At 36.5% G+C, this 20,844-nt stretch overlaps 1 long non-coding RNA gene across 1 annotated transcript; it reads left to right on the plus strand.

Moving 5' to 3' along the window:
- Positions 1 to 7,532: 7,532 nt before the first annotated feature.
- On the plus strand, positions 7,533 to 13,337 carry LOC122841221. The gene is made up of 4 exons (XR_006372361.1): positions 7,533 to 7,619; positions 10,701 to 11,001; positions 11,251 to 11,512; positions 13,228 to 13,337. It is a non-coding gene; the product is annotated as an uncharacterized LOC122841221 (long non-coding RNA).
- Positions 13,338 to 20,844: the final 7,507 nt, after the last annotated feature.

Below are 20,844 nucleotides of genomic sequence, written 5' to 3' on the forward strand. Positions count from 1 at the left end.
ACAGGAGACTTTTACTTAAAGGTAAGAAAGCTGAAGTATAATTTCTGCATTTGGTAAGGCAAGACAACTTTATTCACATAGCACCTTTCATCAAAGTGGTTATACGTAGATGTTAGAAACAACAGCATTAAGACAAAACACTTACCCTCAAGAGGCAAAGGCCACCAACCATTAACCCGTCCTCCGCAATCAGTTTACATGTTATTCTGCTTTTTTTTCTTTTCAACAGATCCTTTAAATATTTTGGGAAGTTGATTGCTGGAAAAAGTCTCAGTGAATCAAATGGAAATCTACATTCTTATATGCAAAACTTTTATAGAGAACTTGTGTAAACAGAAAAATTGTATGAATAAAATGGGTGGTACAGATTTATCCCATTGACACCATTAACCCAAAAAAAAAGAAAAGAACAATGTCTACTTTAATCCGGATTACGCTGGTTTGTGAGTTTTCCTGAAATTTACCAAAAATAAATAAATAACCGTCTGACTAAAACTGATCATGGCATGTGAGTAACACCATAGCAGCTATATTAGGTTACAACAAAAAGGCTGACTGGCACCTCGTCAATCGCTCATTCACCCTCTCCTCACCATCTGCCCTCTTTGTTGAACTCCATGATTCATCTCCCAGGAGAAGGTGTTCAAACTGTAAAAAGACTGGTTGCCCGTCGGAGAGCGTCCCTGCTGCACAGCCTCTGCTCAGCCTGTGATGACATTTCCATTTGACCCATAGCCAGCAGTCCTGTAATGAGAATCCATCAAAATGCAATCTGTTAATAAAAGAGGATTGTGATTCTTGGATGCCTATATTGATATGCAAAATGTGTCAAAAAAAGATCTTCCAGTTGGATGATTTCCATTCACCGAAATTCAGTGGAAGTCTTGTGATGATGCATGGGATTGGTTTGTTAAATATATCCCAGAGCAGATGTATGCTAATGGTCAGACTGAAAAAGAAAATACTAAAAAAAACCCAAAAAACAAAGAATAAAATTAATCTTATATTCTGTATTCTTGAAGACAATTGAAATAGATTTCTTCTCTTGTTTGCTTCAAAACCTAATATAATATGTATCTAATATAATTTGTACCAAATTATGTAAAAGTGCTTATCATCCACTCATATTGACAAAAGCAACTGCTATTAAGCACTTGTTATAACAAAACGTATTTTACAATACGTTTTGTTTTAAAACTTCTCAGACAGTTTTAAAACACATTTGAGAGTCTTCTCTCTATTTTTTTTTAGAATATCAGTTAAATTTCAATCCAGGCTTTGACTAGACCAGTCCAAAAACTTTACTTTGCATCTTTCTTCATAGGTGGATGTACTGTTGGGGTTGGATAACTGCGCTGTTGCATAACTTAAAAATGCTCATACACATTGTGTCTTGAATACATAATTTAGGTCATTTTGAATTAGCAATATAAATGTCACAAAAATGCTATATTAAGGTAATTTACATTAAAAAAAGCATTTTTGCAGTTTTTCTTTACCATTTACATGGAATGTTTCTTTAATTTGAAAATATTTCTGAGAAATAAACATTTTTATTAAGTGATTATATTGGGTTTGTAGGCAGTGGTAATTGGAGAGAACTCAACAATATTCTCATGTCCTGAACCAAAAAGTGCTTTCATTTATTTTTAGCTCCATATTTGATCATGTAACTATAAAAAAATAGCTCGGTTAAGACTGCCATTCATATTAGATTTTGTAAAGGAAACAATTTGTCACAGAGCCAATGAAAGAAAAGGAGGGAAAGCATCCTGCGGTAATTTTCATTTAATTTTCCTCCACGGGTGGAAGCAGATGAAAACATAACATGTTCTACTGTCATTGGAAGGTTTCATTTTCTCCTGAGCCTCGGATGAAATCTAACTTATTGCTGCCTTCTTCCTCCCCCACAAACTGCGTAATGAGAGAATATTTCCCCGGAGTGAGAAATCACATCCAAGCTGTACTTTTAGAAACTTTATTAAGCCAACCTAACCAATTATTTTTGGTGTTTGCCTACCTTCTGATGAGTGACGGTCCATTCAATAAGGCTAGAAAATGTTAATATGAAAGAAATTTTCTGTTGAGCTCTATTAGAGATCAGCGAAGTCTTTCTAAGTTGCCGCTGACAATCATTTTACATATTCTGAGCTGGCTTGTTTCAACAGCAAAGGATGAGGGGATTTGAGCAACAAGTCAGGCATTGGAGCAACACATCAATACCTCTAACTAAGAGGGATTCTGTTTTCATACAAAACCTGGACAAAACTCCAGCTGGGGCAGAGTCCTCTATTGAATTGCCCTGTTAGCCTGTGATCAAACATGCGGGATGGTGATTGCATTCCTCAGCTGACATTTATCTATTTATCATCACAGCAACAAAAAAAGGAAAAGAGAAAAGAGAAGTAAAACAGTCAGAGAGGCTTTAAAAATGAGAAAGCAATGGCGGCAAACTGATGGATGACTTGTCATGTGTTGTTACTGGGAACTGCAGCAGTCGGCCTTGAGAGACGCTCCAAGTTCTCTCGCAAGATAAAGGAGTGGAGAAGCAGGTGACAGAAAGATCACACTCACAAAATTACAAGCGGCTGCAGATTTACATGCCGGGAAAACTCTTGATCACACACTTTATTACATTCAGGCCTTTCATGGCACTCAAACAAACTTAATGTGACTTTTGTTTCTCAGATTAATTGTCACAGCTATTAAACCATTTAATCTCTTTCTTGTTAATGTGGGGAATTGCAGGGTATTGTATTGTCAGGTGTGAGAGCAAATTACGCAGTATATCAAGTTTGAATGAGTCCCTTCTTCCTTCTGTGATACTCTGAACAACCTATATGGGAGTTTAATGTCTCCAAAGTTAAAGCAACACTGTGGCCCAGAGCCAATTTAAATCAGCTAGACAACGCAAAGTCTAAGCCATTGCACCGCCTGGGAAAGTGTTTTGTGTTTTTTCCCCAGGAGACCTGATTTAAGCTTCTGCAATGAACACAAAATAGTAATGGAGATAGCTCCTACGTTGCAGTGTCAGTGTGATAAAAGGAACTTGCTTTACTTTTTGAAAAAGTGTGCTTTTAAATTAAATGGGCTTTGCTTCCCTGTGATTAATAAACCATAGGAGAGAGCAAAGAAAAAAAAAAAAATATTTGAAAAAAACAAAACAAAGTTAATTAAAAATGCTTATTGGAATCAGCAGTGGTCCTTTCAGACCAAAGCAAAGATAAAAGCTAAACTCACATTTATTAGTGCCATTAATGAGTTAATATGTTAGGATGAGGCAGCCGCTAATCTCAGTTTAATACCAATCTTATGGTTTGCTGAAGAACCTAAACAAAAGACTTTGTGGTAACTGTGAAAATTGGATAATACTAAAGATGAGATGCAAGTTTTAATGTATTCCAGGCTATTTTTCCTTGCAAAAAATAACAAATCCAACATTCTTTTGAATTTGAATCAGGAAGATCCATAATTGGTTCTCCATCCGCCCGTCCGGTCGTCCATCCATCAGTAGCATATCCACATTTCCAAAATAATTTATAATTTCCCCTCTGCTTCACAACCATGTGCTACTTTATACAGTTTTTTTTTTTTCAAAAATTTTAATTCCAATAAATTAAGGTTTATGGTAATAATGTGAGGGAATATGAAAAAGTTAAATGAATATAAGTACTGCACTTTTGCATAGATAATAAGGTTTAAAAAAAGTTCTTGAATGTTTTTTTTGTGTGTGTGTGTCTGGAAAACTGAAGCCCACTTTGTTTTGTCTTTTGAGTTTGTTCCAGCATTATCTCTCATTTCATGCAATTCAACACTGCATGTCAGCTGTGGAAAAGAAACCTCTCAGCTGCAGAAGAAAATCCATCAATCTGTCACAGTAAGACAGTTGAGTCCTACTGTGGTCTCCCACTAAAACAACATTCAAAAATGGAGGTCTGTGTCATCTTCAGTTACAGAATGTGCGTGTTCTGTAAACTGAGTCTAAAGATTTTTTATTTGCTTTGAAGTTGACTCGTATGGAAAATAGAGTAATCTTTCTCACATTAATAAACCTACATATGGACATTCCTACTGAGATACAAAAATCACAAGAGTTGGCAAAAATGATTTTTATTGAGACACCTAAAGGATGCTCAGCGTTAACTTTTATCTCATAAAGTTTGATCATGTTGCTTTAGTTTATGTTCTCATCACTAATGAAGCCTAGGCGAAAATTCAAGCTGGGAGACAAAACACAGCCGTCCCACATCAGACACTCACCACGCCCCCGCTGCAGCCAATCGGGACAGCTCACGGATCCCTTCAAAGGACAAGCTTTCCTGGATCTTCTCGCTCGTCAGCCGTGCTTCAACCCACCTCCTCCCCATCTCCACCATCATCCCAGGGACATCTTCCTAGCTCCCTCTCTGCTCCTTCGTTCAAGGCTCCGTTCCACCACCAGTATTCGGACCGGGAGGAAGACTACCCTGAGCTAAACCTGGACCGATCACCTGCCTGGTGATCCTCAGCTCACAAGTCTTCCGCCGGGTTCGAGCGCCAAAAATTTCGGATCATTAAATCCTCTAACTGTTTCTCTTTCTCTGTGTGAGTCTATCCAGATTGAAATGACTGTAAGTGAACAACTCACAACTTGGTTTCATAACATGACATTCAACATCAGTCATTGATTTCAGCAGGCTAATCTTCAAACTATCATTCCCAGCCTTCCGTTGGTGTCATTGTCATTTAGAGATTTAAATACTGCAAATTCTTGACATTTTCCAAGAAACCTGTTACCATCAAGCAGCCCCAAAGGTGCCTCCACCTTCTCTCTAAACTGAATCTGATCATTGGGACTTATTCGTCTTAGCACCTCATAGTTACTTCTCGAGTGGCATTTAGGAGAAATTTTATTCTCCAGCTTATAAATTTTTATCTCTAAAGTTTTTATTATTTATTCATCGTAATGACGATTAATAAACTTTATTGTCTATGCACTTTTAATTGCCTGGATGTTTAGTGTTAAGCAACATTTCAGTTTTATGTTGCTCATAAAAATTACAAGAGCACAGATTGTAGCTATTTTCCCTATGACACAGAAAGAGACAGCTGAGCTGATTATGACTCCTGATTTGGAAGCTGCTTTCCATTTACAAGTTTTTTCTGGGAATGTCTGAGTGGGAGGTAACCGAAAGGACAAATCCAGATATCCCTTAAAGAATTAAATGTCTTCCAAAAGTATTTATTCCTGCTGGACCTTTACACATGGTGTAAACACATTAGTATCACACATTTCAGTCTATTTTACAGATGTCGCCATTATAAAGTGACATATAATTACTAAGGAGGAGCTAAATATGTTGAAGAGTCTGAATTCCCCTCCCAGGTCTGTTGTCTCTATGGCAGAAAATCGTAAAAGAAGATACAATTTGAGTTGAACACACCTCATGTAAAATAAAAAAAGGGGAAAAATGTGTCTAAAAACAGAGATGCATATTTCTGGCTCCAAAGGAATGTGTCCTGCATATTTTATATGGACTATATAATGGGAAACCATATTTATTTGAGAGCGTTTCCCTATAGGATTGAAGTGGTTGATTTATCTGGATGCATTGTTGTTTTGTTTTATGGCTTGACCTTTTGACCCTGAAGGAGATTGTGATTTGGCTAGGAGGAAGGCTTGATCCTGATGAGTTACAGAGGTAATGTAGAAACAAAGAATCAAAAACTAAACCCCTGCTGTTTTATGACACTGTGAATGTGTCTACGAGACAAGCTTAAAGAAATAATTATGACTTAGCCTTCTCATAATTACGGAAGAGGATTAGGGCCACCGAAAAAAAAAAAAAATAAGAATTCTGAGATTAAAGTCAGAATTCTGACTTTAATCTCAAAATTCTGACTTTAAAGTCAGAATTTTTAAGAAAATTTTTTGGTGGCCCTAATCCTCTTCCGTACATAATAATAACACAATCTGTCTTATCTTCTCCCCTCCAAAGCTGCTTCTTTTGCAGTATTTTTGAAATTATGAAAATATTTCCCAAGACCTGCAAGATTTCAATATTTGTAAAACCACTTCTGAAGGAGGCAATTCCTCATTGATGTTAACAAAATCCATTTCTTTCTGTCAAGCCAAATTTATCTCGCCCATACTGCCATCTAACCAATTCATGTTATCTCATAATTATGAGCTAATGTCTTACATGCATGAGAAAACTACCTCAACTACCTTAAAACTATCTCAATAAATCAGCTAAGTCATTATTATGGGACAGTATCTCATTATTATAAGATGCAAGTTTGCATTTCTGTCATCAGAGTGGCAGAAACAGGCTTCCGTATTATCAGCTGGATGCCTACTTGTGCTAAAAGTGTGTCAAAAGACTTGCAGTCACTGATTGGCAATGGAGTGGAATCCCTGGTGGCATCACAAGAGAAACTCCCTGACAATAATCAGATCCACCATTTGTAAAAGCTCACAGCACTGACACAGTAGGATTTGGAACTTTACATGTCTTGTTGTTGTGTTGTGTTTGTGTTGTAGATTACGTCGCCTTACTTTCCAGACTTTGGGGTCGCCCTGCTGGAACCACCCCACCCACAGTAGTGATGGAAAATGACCTGAACTGTACAGAGTATAGTACAGCTATGTTGAGCTGTGCTTAGTAGGTACTGTTTACAGGTTAATAAATATGTCATAACAAGTTTGATCATTGACGTCTGGTTGTTTAATTCTCATTTTGTCACCATAATTTCTGCCTCACAAATCTGATTTGAAAATCAGAATTATCTTCTTGGTGTTTCATCAATACTGTGATGAGAGAGTATTGAAGTAATGATGATCCTTGGCGTGGAGCCCTCACTGATATTTCCAAACGTTCTATTGTCTTCAGTAGTCTAACTCTAAAACTGCTTTTATAGATACTAGACCGATTCAAGACTCACGGACCAAGAGTTCCAGGAATTCTGGATAGCCGTCAAAAAGTTTGGTTTAAAATCCAAAACTTCAAGATAGTTGTTGGTAACTGTAGACTGCAGTAAGTGGAATTTGCATTCATCATTTTACATAAAATTTTAATTGATACTGATATTGATTAAGGATACTGCAGGCATCAATAGCCAGTGATACATGTGGTATTTCTATAGCACTGTTCATGACATACAATTTCAAAACCTGCTGAATATTAGATTTTTGTGAACTTATCAGGTGAAGGCAATAGTACTGTTGAACACTATTTGATTGATTTTAATAAATTAATAAAGTGTAAAAGACCTGATTGTATAAAAACAAACAGACAAAATATCAACTGATACTGCATTGATAAAATAGTGCATGTTCCTGATACTGTCAACAGGTCAAGGCTCCAGAGATGTTACAGAATCAGACTATATTTATTCTTAATTAACAGATCTGGCATGACGTTGTTAATAAACTCAATTTGCACTTTCTTTGAACTCCAGAACACACAACATGCTGTTACCATGGTAGTCATGGCAACAGCATGTTGCGTTGCACAGCCTTCGACTAAACCAAACTCTGTACAAGTCCTTGAAGTCGGCCACGTGGCTGACTCTGAAGTATGGGCCTTTAGAAAGAGGAGAGCTTTAGAGAAAGTGAAGTGAATTTTGAAAAAATCCAGGTTTGTCGAAATATTTAACTGCTGAACATTAACAATGCATTTTCAAAGGAAAATTAGAAACTAAAATGTAGGAAAAAGATATTATTTTCAGTCTTTAAGTCCTTGATGCAGTTGACCACTGATTTCTATTTATATTATGGGATCATTTTGTTAAATTGGCAGTTATTATGCATTTTCTTGGCACATAGTGCAATTTTATAGGACAAGCATGTAACTAGGTTACCTTCAGTTATTATGAAGTTTTACATAAAAACCATTTAAAAATTGGGACTTTGCAATTTGATGACTTGAAATTAGCCCGTCTCTTTGAAAATCTCCCACTCTTTCTGATTCTCCATCTTCAGCATCACACTGTAAGAACAATCATTTCGGCCCCCTGAATCACTGCAATTCAAGAAATTCTCAAACATGCATCAAACCAATACTTCAGGCATGTTTTTGATAAGAGTATAATGTTATAACATGATATAAAGATCAAAAAAGTTCCTTTTGCATGATACCACCCCTGTAAATGACCTGTGGACATCAACAGATGATTTGGACTGAAAGAAGGGACAAAGCAAAGAAAAAAGCAAAATAAAAACAGCATTTCTTAGTCAGAACTCTTTATGGTACCATTTACAGTCGCCTTGGTGGTCTGATCTAATATCCTGTTTGAGGTACAAACAGCAGGACCACCAAGGTGACTGCACATGTTAACTGTATTTTATGCTTTTCCCCCCAGCTTTAAGTGGTTCCTTATGATTTTAACAGGTTCTGGAACAAAAAGTGTTTCCAACAGAGAGACTGCTTATGCTGAGTGAGGAGAAATCTGGCCTCTTTAACCAGTTAACTTCCTGCATAGATGATCTTTGTAGCACTAAGTCCATATTTGGTGTAAGCAACCAATTAATGATTCAACACAGACCCATTAAAAAATTATTTTTAGTGTCTTTTTACAGCGGCAGAAAGTGACAGTGTTGAAGATGGTATGCCCACATAATGTCATATGATTGTCCTTTTATGAAAGTACACATGTGGTTTTGAGTGCCTGACTCCGAAAGTTCTTTGTATGATTTATTTGCTTTAGAAAAGTCGATAGTGACTTATTTATAAACTTAGCGAAGATGTTTGAAAGTGGTGATGCTGTGTACCGACTGAAGAAAAAAATCACCTTTAAAAATATTGTCATGAGTTACAGTAATTATTCATTTTAATACTAAGCATTACTCATAAAGTGGCTCACGAGGCGGTTTGTGAAATCTTCACCAGATGTCAGAGACCGCTCACTAACTCAGTCCAAACATGCCATGCTGCGTTGATAGGTGACGGGCACTGAGATGAGGGATTATGATGAGCTTCTCATGACATAGCAGCACTGTGAATATTTCCACCAATGTGGGGTTGAAGGGTCATCCATCTTTCTGTGTAGACAGAAAGACAAATAGGCTGACACTCTCCTGTGACTGGCTGTCATATATCTATCTCATCATTATTGAGCTGCTGGAGACCAGCACCCCATCAACCCATGTCACGCTATCAGCATTTTCATTCAGCCAATGTGCGCAGGATCAGACACAACGGCATTAGAAAGAGGCTCCCCTCTATGTGTGAGGAATCCTAACAAGAAAGCTAAAAATTTGCCTCACACACTTGGTCAAATAGGTTCTTTTTTATGGGCTTAAGATAAGTTTTGCAAAGTGACAAAATTAACTCTAAACTTTTAAAAGGCCTAATGAAATAACTGACTCAAATAAAATAATTTTCTTGCATTTCTTTAACAAAAAAAACATTCAAGATTAATTTTCTGCAGTGCAAAGACATTGAGCTGGAAGTAATTGTTTAATTGCTGATTAAATGCAAAATAAAAACGAACAGCTGAACAACTGAATTTATTTGATGCATTTGGAATCACTTAATTATTCTCTGTTAAACTAAATACATTTGCTGCTCCTCAAACACTGGAATAAAGCGTTGTGACAGATAAAAAGAACATCAAAGCATCAATGAAAATCATGAAATGAGTGGAGTAATAATCAGAAAACCTAAAGATGTAAGAAGATAAAGACAATCAAAACAACTACCATTAAAGCAAAAGAACCAAAATGATTTGTCGTGTCTTTAGTATGTAATTGATGTGGAAATAATTGAGATCTTAAAACATTTGGTTCCACATTTGCCAGCTTTGTATTAGCAGAGAACACTTAATACAACAAATTAGACAACAAAGACTAAAATAAAGCAAAAATAAATGTAAATTTAAATTAAAAACAACTTACAAAATAAGAATGAATAAAGACAAAGTTATGATAATAAACTACAACAATTAGAATGACTTAAAAAAATATTATTTATTAATTGTCATGAGCAAATACACTTTGTATAGGCCAAAGGGAATAAAAAAATCTATGGTCTAGCTCTGAATTCAAATCCTAAACGTTATTCCAAGAGAGGAAAGTGGAGAGGAAATGAAATCTCAAGTTGCCTGCACTGCAGCAGGAGGAACACCATGCCTTACTTGAGGTCAGTTGACGCGTGATGAAGGCGGCGTTTCTGCACAACAGCTGTTCAGAAAACTCAGTGGTCACTCCAAGTCTGTCAAGCTGTGCTTCTCCTTTCTACAAAGGAGGAGTGCACAATGTCAAAATGTTTTCAGTTCGGAACACAGATTATTCAAATAAACTTAATCAAGAAAATAACACCTGGAAACCATTGTTGACTTTTCATGTTTTGAACTTGAACAAAGGGTTTGCTTTAATCCAATCTCTCAAAATGACCTGCCAAGTTGGATTAAAATTATATTTCAAAATGTACTGTATGTACCTCATTAGATATGTGAAGTTCTTTGTGTGTTTTCTTTGTATTGAGCAAATTATGCTGTGTCATTGAAATAAGCCTATATGGACTTACGTGATGCTTCTTAAATCTATCGCATCTGAGAAAACAACAGGCAGGATCCAAGCCACAAAAAGACAGAGGCTTTGAGGTTCGATCTGAGCAGTCACCCCATCAGTGGGCACATCCTCCTGTTCCTGATCTGTTTTTGTTTCTGGCTGGCTGCTCGTTGTAATCACCAGGTGCGAAAAAATCTCATTATCCCAGGTCCTGATCTCGGAATAGCAAGCTGAATAGCAACTATGGCCAGGGCCTCTGTTAAAACACTGACCCCTGCATTAATTGGGCACAACCTCTTGGGTGCCTGCCTCTGAAGCTGATTTGGGATTTTCACTGTGAGGATTCATCATCCCCTCAGCAGCTGGTGGACAGAGAAGACGGGGTACCAAGAGGCTGAGAGGTCAAAATTTGTGGTTGCCATGCGTTGGTCACTGGAGTTTGAAATAACGTCCACTCTTCTGCTGCAAAATCCAGGCAACTAAAGCCTCCTGGTGGAGCTCCAGCACAGGTATATTGCTATAAATTAAATGGCTTTCTATTGTTCAGTAAGTCTATCCTCCCTCTGAAAGACCAATAAAATTTATTAAGACAAAGAAGGCAATAATAATGCTTAGCTATTAAGAAGGGGCCTCTGGAGGGTAGAAAGAAATCCTAAAATTACTGTCCTGTGATTATCACATGCCTGAGTGTGAATATTTTTTTCTGTTTGCAAGGTTTTATGGATTTTGTGTATGTGTTTGTGTGTGCCCGTCTATAGCAAAGCCAAAGGAGCAGACACGGTCAACCCGTGGGATTACAATGCAATAAAGGAGGATGAACGTGTCCGGAAAACACCAGAATGCGTCCAGACACCACCTTACTGGAAATCAATCCTCTCGGTCAGGCCCCCTGCGTGCTGGGTTTAAGTGGGAGTGATGGCAGGAGAGAGTAAAGGAACAGACAGACAGCGAGGCGGGGGGATCACAGGAAAGTGGCCGTGGTAGTGGGGGGCTGATCAGCAGCAAACCACAGTGAGACAGGTTGGTAGAAAGCATCATGGTTAGCAAGATTAGTGAGGCTACCTTTGAGCGCTTAGGTGTGGGTAGAGGTCAGCATGATCCAAAGGGGAGCCCAAGGCACGGAGGCTGCAGCATGGTGTTGTTTTTCTTATTATACTCACTGTCTGAGGCTGAGACTCATTGAACGTCCAGGTTCAAAACACCAAAATAACTGCTTGTTTCATAGCTCGCTCACACAGAGGTGAGTCAACTCTCTTAGTTGGACCTGAACAAAAAATAAAAGATTTTATTTGATCTTCCCATGAAACTTTTTTCACTGTCTGAGTGATTGCTGTGATGGGGTTGAGAGCCAAAGGTCAACACTCATATCTGTAGTGCTGAGACGTAATCTGGCAAACAGAAGGCTTAGCTGAAGAGCATGTGCGATGTCTCATATCAGGACAATAATCCTCAATTGTTCTTTGTTTCCAAATGTGTCAGTAGTGTCAAATTTGACTCTTTAGCAAACTGTGCACTGACTTTGTCTACATTGTTACTGTGACAAAGTACCCACTACAAACACAAAGTGACAAAACACAAAGTGGTGTGGGTGCTTATACAAAAGGAGAAATCTGCTGTGGAGGTGTCGCTCACACACACGCACACATTAGAAATAACACGCAGTGTTATTTCTTTAAATGTTGATGCGCATTAATCACCAGGAGATAGAAAGAGGGAAAAAAAAAGTTTGCCTTGGTGACATTGGAATGCAGACTTGGAAAGCAAAGAATCCATGATCTAACAGCAGACATGCTGTTCTCCTCACGAACAAAGTGACTTCACCTTTATATTTAAAAGACATGACTCAAAACTCAAGGAAAGGTCAGAGCATGTGTTTGACTTTCATTTTACCAAACATTCATCAGCTAATTTGTAAATTCAAAAATAGTATATAGACTTAAGGCCTGCTAATTTCACCTTAATATGCTGGTGTTCACAACAAGTCAGTGAACATGGCCTTACATTTTCTGGCCATTATTGTTATTTGAATCCCAGTTTTTCACAATTTAGCAAATTTTAGAATCTATAAATCTCACTATATAGTATCGTGTGGAATCTATAACTTTGCCTCAATAGGGAAAGAGTCTGAAAGAAAAGCGCTGCTTTTTTCTTTTTTAATCTGAGCTTCAGATACAAAAAATCAAAATTTTTTCAAGCCCTATATCCCACTGTGGAAACTATGCCAGGTTCTCTGGACTGTAACATTATATAGTTTGATCTCCTGCTGATCCAGGCTGTAAAAGATTTCTCTGAAATTTAGAAAAAAAATCTTGGAATCAGCAACAATAGTTCAATTAGTAATACAGTTGCCAATGTATGGAAATGCTACTAAAATGTCCAGATATGAACACTTCAGATTATGATATGATATGCAGGTATTCTGTTGTTGTGTCATTGGAATTTTTTTAGAAAGTAGCTTCTCTGTAATTGTTTGTATAAACTGAAAAATGAGTATTCACTTCACCTTTGGCAGCTGCAGTTAGATTTATGTGAAGGTCATTGTATTTTCACCCTGCTGGACCTGAGGGCGGGTTCAGAGATGTAGCAAAGAAAAGATAAGGATGGAAATCTCTTCCAGGTTCAAGACTGGGTTAAGCTCAAAAGGTTTAACCCAAGTCATTGAGTCAATATATGCAATTAGAGGAAAGTTACAAAATTATCTCTGAAAAATGTACTCTCTACGTTTTCTTGTCTAGGGAAGGCAGAACATCTTCAGTCAGAGGCATCTTCAGATTCAGTGCAGTACAAACGGCTACAGAAAATCTTTCCTGGCAATAGCCATCACCGTCTTCAATAACTCTCTTAATTAATGAGGTACAAGAACATTTACTAATTTCCCTTCCGGATTAATAAAATATTTTAGAATTTATTCTGGCATTTAGCAAATATCAACAGTTTTGTTAAATTCTTTCTAAGCCAAAACAAAACAGAAAAATGTTTGGTTTGATTTAACTTCAGACAGTGAGAAAAAAATAATGTATATATCCTTTGGTCAATGGAAAAATCTGGTTTCAACTGTGCATAAGAACCGTTTTCTGTGAGTTGATTCAGTGTGTAGTGCAAATATTGAAAGCTTCTATTAAATATTGGATTGCTGTTGTTTTCTTTTAATTAAATTTTAGGAGGCTGCTTCCCAACCATTTTATGGTCCCTAAAGGATGATGAAATGTCAGTTGTGGCATTATGACAAATCATAGTAATCAGATCAGCTACCCTACAAAAGGCATTACCTCCAGCAATGACAGGATGGCTTTTGTGATATTTAGAAGTGTTTGGCCATTACAGTCCTCCAGAGCATACACCTGTATTAAGTAAACAGTGGCAGTCTAATATTTTGTATGTCAAGTGTTTTATTGTGTCGTGATTGTAAATGTAGATATGGCACTCAAGTGCTGATTTTTGAAAAAATAAAAAAAATAAAAGATATATTTACTTCAAAAAAATAGGAAAAATGTTAGATATAGAATAAGCCAAGTGAAGGTGTTTGTTGTGAGTCACAAATGAAGCGATCGAAGTTTTCCACATGCACCATACTGGAGTTTATTTATAAGCCAAGCTGTTGCTTGTCATTTGGCCAGGGCCACTAAGAGCTCTTGGGAAAGAAATGATCCATGGTTCCATCTGAATAGACGACCACATGTTGTCAAGTCAATACTTTGCTATTGAAATAATAGACAAAGACTCTCCTGCGAGGCAAGAAAGCCTGACCTTCAACAAACCAGATTTTTTTTTTTTTTGCAATGCCATTAACAGCTTTTTGCTCTCACTTTGGTCTTTTTTGACATCTGTGAAATAACAGGAAAATATGCTGTATGTGTAAGCAGGGATATAGCTTTTAATTTAATGGCCTAAACATATGTTTTGTTAATCCAGTCTTTTCTAAAACAATTGGCACCACTGAACACAATGCATCATCATAGGGTACCCTGCAGAAATATTCAACCCTTCAAGTTTTCCATATTTTGGAACATTTGTCAAACTCTTTCAAGAAAGGTAGAAGGAAGATAATTCATAATTTAGGAAAAGAAAATCATGAAAAAACAGAGCAAAATATTTGCATTTGTATGCATTTGTCTACATTCACTACTAAGAGTATGTCTCTAACTACTTTAAAAGATCCTGAGCAGGGGGTCTTCAAATCCAGTCCTCGAAGGCCCTTTACCATTTTCACTTTTAGATGTGTGTCTGCTTCAACACATCTGAGTCAAATAATGAGGTCATTAGCAAAACCTGACTGGATACTGAGGAGGTAATTCAGTCATTTTATTCAGGAGTGTTTGACCAGGGACACATCTAAAAGTTACAGGACAGTGACCCTCGAGGCCTGGAGTTGAAGACCGCTGCTCTTCTTCACAATACAGTCAGACTGCATACAGATTTATTTTAAATTTTTAAGCTGTGCCACATATTATTAACTGGATTTGATTCTATACTTTGACTTGGCCACAGGCTTAATTTAAATTCAAATCCAAGCTTTACCATTTTTTTTCATATAAATCTCAGGTTCCTTTTGTATTATGAAAATGCTGCATGTTGTGTTGATCTATTACACACATTACCAATAAATAAGAGAGGTTTGCAGTTGTAACTTTACAATTTTAGTTTTGAATAAGTTCAGAGCACATGAGTACTTTTCCACAGGCCTGAGAATTTTAATTTTATACTTTAAAAAAAAAAAAAAAGTCTTTTAATGTAAAAATGTTAGCCAAACAAAATGAGGTATCAAACTACAAGAAATTGTAATGATTTGTCAGGATTTTTTTCTACTTTGATGACCAAGGACCAATCCAATGCACTGATCTGTTCCATGCCTTATTTTCTCATCCTACAAGTTAAAGGTTTATTTAAAGCAGCAGCCAAATACAACAGACTATTGGCTTGGATTGCATCTGGTAGTTCCTATTTTCAGCTCCCCTTGACTTTAGTGTTGGCACCTCAGGCAATGAGATGAGTTGCTTGGGGCTAGGGCTTGAGGAAAAGCCTTGGGCATAGTTGACACATCACACACCGTCACATAGAGAGAAGCTTAAGAGGACAGTATCAATCATATCTAGGTACCTCTAGACCTCATAACCACAGATAATCTTTCCAACGAGATTCCAACAATTTTTCTACAAACAACTGTGCTGGAAATTTATGAAAAACTATTTGAAAATAAAAGCAAGCACAACACTAAACTGTAAACCTTAAGACAAACAGGCCCACGGCTGTGGATAAGGCTAAAGCTGGCAAAGACAATCCACTACATCCTGATGACCTGCCATGGCCTCTTGACAGTCCACCCCCATGAACACAGGTAGCCACAAATGAGCTAATTTAAAACAAGACTGTTGCTGGGACGAGGATAAGAGTCAGACAGCCAGCTCTGGCAGGTGTCAAGGTGCCCAAGAGCATCCCCTGGACTGCGCTCATTTCACACCTTCACTTTTCCCCTGCTACACCGCAAGCTATGTTTTCAGCACAGGAAATGGGGGATTTAAGATCTATATTAAGTCCAAAAGTAAGAAAAGAAAGAAGGAAACAGATGGCTGTCTCTTCATTATTATTTCATGGGTTTTCACAAGGATGTGGTGTTGCCAGCCGGTGGGCGTAGACACTAATGAGACAAGACTGTCCTGTTTTGCTTTGAGCAAGAACACATATCAAAAAAGTGTTTATTACAGTTAGAGTTATACACAAAAATGCTGGGTTTTACTTCCTGACACTGTAGTTGTCACTAGAAATGTCATATATTTGACACAATCATTGAGCTGCTGAAGAGCACGCATTATGGAAAAAAGCACAAACCCAGCGAGGTGACAGGCAGCCTCATGTGGGTAAGGTATTATCCCTTAAACTGTTGCTTCTCACATAATCAAATGTTATACATTTATATAAAGTAATTGTATTGATAGCATTGTTCATGTGAATACAAAGAGATGTATTTTCTTTTCAAAACAGTGTTTGGTTTGTCTGATTTGAAAAATTTGCAGACACTATGTGAGAAGAAGACATCCCAAATGGTTGCCAAGGTAACTTCAAGAATTTTTCAAAAACATGCATGAAAGAATCAAAGCAGTATGTCACGTATGTTTTTGATGAGGGAATAATATTATTATGATATAAACCTCATAAAGTAGATTTTATCCTGATGTGCTCCTTTTACACTTGTTGAGGTGAAAAGGTAGTAACGCCTTGTCCGTCAACAAGGTCAATTCTTACCTGCAAATATTTGCCTTTTCAACACCTGTATGTAATTTTATGTTGGGAAAGCGTACAACCTGCCAATTAGGTGTCAAAATTGGCATTTAGCAATTAGCTCATTTATGATCTTCAGTGCCTCCTTGATGACAGCTCATGGCAGCCCAATCCCAGACCCTGGATATGAGTCAAAATCAGTCTTTAGAAGAACACCAACAGTTGTGTGAGCACAATGTCAAGTACAGGTTATGCTACATAGACAGATGAGGAGTCACAGCAGCCCATATACCCTCTTCAGTGTAATAATAATTACAAATGTGGAGAAACACTTAGACTATTGGGCGGAATGGTTCAGACACACACAATTAAGTGCACACCACTTCTGTAATTCACTGTGGAAAATTGTGCATCTGAAAAGAAGCTTTTTTTTTTTTTTTTTTTTAATGGCAGTTTGCATTTCAACAAAAATAGTTATCTGGAGTTAAACTCCAATTAAGGACTGATACTGATTTCCCTGATCAGAAAATTCCTAGAAATGTTTATGTGATTCTAGTGACAAATATTTTGACAGGTCCAAACATCAAAAGTGTTGTGCTGCAGGAAAATTACCAGACATTTTCATGCCTGTCTGCTTCCTTGAAAACAAAAACAGCAAAGAATCAACTTATGAATCTAATTAGAGCCACAAAGTGCCAACGATGGCGCTATGAGATAGAAAGAAATGTCTTGGCAGCCAGCCAGGTAATTTATTACTTTGTTTATTTAGGTCTGTTATTTATCAGTCCTCTCTAAGTGTATATTGCACAAGGTTTGTGGTTTGGAAAAAGCAGAAAGAAAAACATGTCATTTTATTTACTACCAGTGAGTAAGGCCAAATAGTGACAAGGTGCATCCAATTAAAGGTTTGAAAATCATCCTTTCACAGTTAATTAGAAATTAAAATGATTAGGATTTAAGCAAAATCTTTTATTTAACTTTTTTTTTTTTTTTTTTTTTTTTACAAACTGCTCTGGATTTTATTGTGATTTTATGTTGCATACCAACACAAAGTAAATTGTGATGTACAAAAAAAAAGTAATTGTATGAAATGATTTATCACATGAATTTAGAATGTAGTTACTAAATTGAAAGAATTTTAAAAATAATTTTTAATCCATTAAATAAGAATAATGTTCATGTAGTGAGCTATAAGTCCACACTGTCCTTTTCATTCCACTTCAGTGTTGTGCACTTTAATTCATCATAAAACCTTGGTAAAATATTTTGTGATAAAATGTAACAAAATGGTGAAAACGGTCCTGTAGATTCCCTTTTTCATTGAAAAAGACAAAACAATTACACTCATTATTGTTTTTCTTTAGGTATTTCAAAAAAACCAACTAACAGGAGAAATGTTTCTTCTTACTAATTTGTCATTACAGTAAAATAAGATGACTGTCCTGCATCGATCACAGTTATGGTTCAAAACCTGTATGTCTGAGACTGGGAGGAGGAACATTTGTTGAAAAAAGATGAGAACAATTATTATTGTTGCTTGTGTTTGACTCTTCCTCAAGCGTGGAGCCCACATTGTGGCTGTGTGTTTTTGTCTTCATTTGTGTGTACTCTTTAGCTCCCCTGCTGACAGTGTGTGGGTGATGGATGGCAGTACGCCTCTTATGTCACCCAGACACACATTCTCACACATATTGGGCCTGCAGCCTCAGAAGCTGGTTATATTCCATTAACATGACCAAGATGACAATGCTTTCTAAGGCAGTAAAGCTGTGTCACATTCAGCCACCGTGGAGCCATCTGAACAGTTTGTATTAAACATAAACACATCATCTGTTGCTTTCTCCCTTTGTTCCTTTGTTAATGGCTGGAATTATGTTCTTTGTGCTGTTATGCAAACATCAGATGTTCAGCAAAACCCGAGAAACAGCTGATGGTGCTAATCAGCTCAGTAGGGAACCTTTTATCCCTAAAGATGAGGAAGATGCAAAAACATGAGCTGATTCATAAACCATTCGTTACAATGTAAAATTTTATGTTTGCACAAGCACTTTAAATGAATTGGCACATAAAACTGAAACTTTGGGGACATAAAAATTACACACATATAGTATGAAGGTGTAGAATCATTTTCTAATTCTTGCATTTAATGTAATACAGTCATCTGCATTGTCCTTCATTACAATGACTTTTGAAACTCACTCAATGTTTTTTTTTTATTTAACCCTCCTGTTATGTTCGTTTCTAGGGTACAGCAAAAATGTTCATGGGTTCATTTGATCTGGGGAGTGTTTAATCATGCAATAGTGTCATAAACCAAACAATTCCTCCAAAACATTTTTGTATCTGATTATTAATTAATTTATATGTAGAGTGCACCTATTAAGACAAATAGAAAAAGTTTCATGCAAAAAAAAAAAAAGATACTTCCAACTATTAAAAAAAACAAAAAAACTTTAAAACGGGTCTATTTGAGCTGGAACATAACAGTAGGGTTAAATTTATCAAGCTTTAGAAATTAACCTGCACAGTTTTCTCAGAAGCTGGTTGTAAATGCCAGAGATCCTATGGGAACAGTGACGTTGTTTTTTTCATTATTCTAGTCATTAGGTTCCACGAGCTGTTTTTGTAGTTTTTTGCAGTCTAACAAAATTATTGTTAGTCTGTCTTGAAAGAACAATTGTTACATCTCAAGATTGTAGGTATTGCAGAAGATCATTATCCGCTTGACTTGGCCTTATATAGGAGAAAAGAAACATGAAAGACAGATAAAAGAAGAGCTCAGTGACAGACTCAGTTAAACCTTTGCAGCTAGCAATGCTGTGTTTTATATCAAAGATGTGCTAGTTTCACGTTATCACGAAAACATTGCAAGACACAAGATTCTGGAAAAGTAAAAATAGAGATTTATGATATCTGTAAATAGTTGACTAGACTGTTACTGGGCTATAAAATTGAAAAAGGTAAGCATGAAGAGCCTAAAAGTTGTGGTAGTTTATTTCAATTAAAACTAGTATGACACCATATAATTTATTATATTAAGAGAATCTATTTAAACTACACTCCCAAAAGTACTGGCTCAGTTTTTTATGTCATTGTATTCAACTTTGTCAGTCACTTTTATAAGCTCTTGTATCTGGATATTCAGACAGCTTCTATATACATTTGAGAACGAATACACAGTAGATACAAGTTTGCTACTGGGACAGGCTGATATTATTGTATTTAGTTGAGTATTTAAATTTTCTTGCAAATTAACAATCTGTGATCAACTGTTAGTGGTATCATAACAATGTAATAGCAAGTAAGAATAATAGCAGCACACCAGCGCAGACTGAGGTGTAGCATGTGAAGAAGTCACAGACTATCTGCTGAGTTAATAGCTACAAACCTCAGAACTTAATATAAACTTCAAATTAGATCAAGAACAGTTCAGAGAGTTTCATGGAACTGGATTCCATACTTGAACAGCTGAATCCAAAACCTTCAACACCAAGTGCAATCTAAAGTGTAGCACACAGCTAATGGACTTCACAGAAAACATGAAACATCATGTTTTCTGTGATGTTTCACAATAGATGAATTGGGGTTTGACAGTTGGCATGACACAGATACTTTTCTGAGCACATTTTACCAGGTGTAAAGTTTGTTGGAAGAAGAATTATGTTTTTTGTTGTTTTATTATTTGCAGGAGTCTATTTAAAGACATTTTTGGAGAATCTTTGGGAGCATGACTGTGCGCTAGTGTAGAGAACGAGTTGCCAGTGTTTCAAATTCAAATATAATTAAATTAAAATTAATATGATTGCTTAACATAAATGCAAAGTAACCACGTGATGCATTTAAAAAGAAATAAGGAGAAAGAGAAGTTCATGTATTAAGAATTAAATGCAGTGTGTGTGTAAAGCCAAGTTATCCACTACTTTTGGCAATATATTGTAAAAGGAGAACAAAGGTTTTATGAATAATTTATTTTCAGTGAATAATGATATTCAACAAATGTCTGCAGTCTAAATATTTTAGATTTTGTGCAGGAGAGTTCAAAGATTACAGATCTCCTAAAAATCATTGAAATAACCATTTAATTTAAGCAGAATATTATTCTAAATAGTCAATAGTATCAGTTGCTATCAGCAGCA

This window comes from Gambusia affinis, linkage group LG12 (genome assembly GCF_019740435.1).
Source record: "Gambusia affinis linkage group LG12, SWU_Gaff_1.0, whole genome shotgun sequence".
NCBI lineage: Eukaryota > Metazoa > Chordata > Actinopteri > Cyprinodontiformes > Poeciliidae > Gambusia > Gambusia affinis.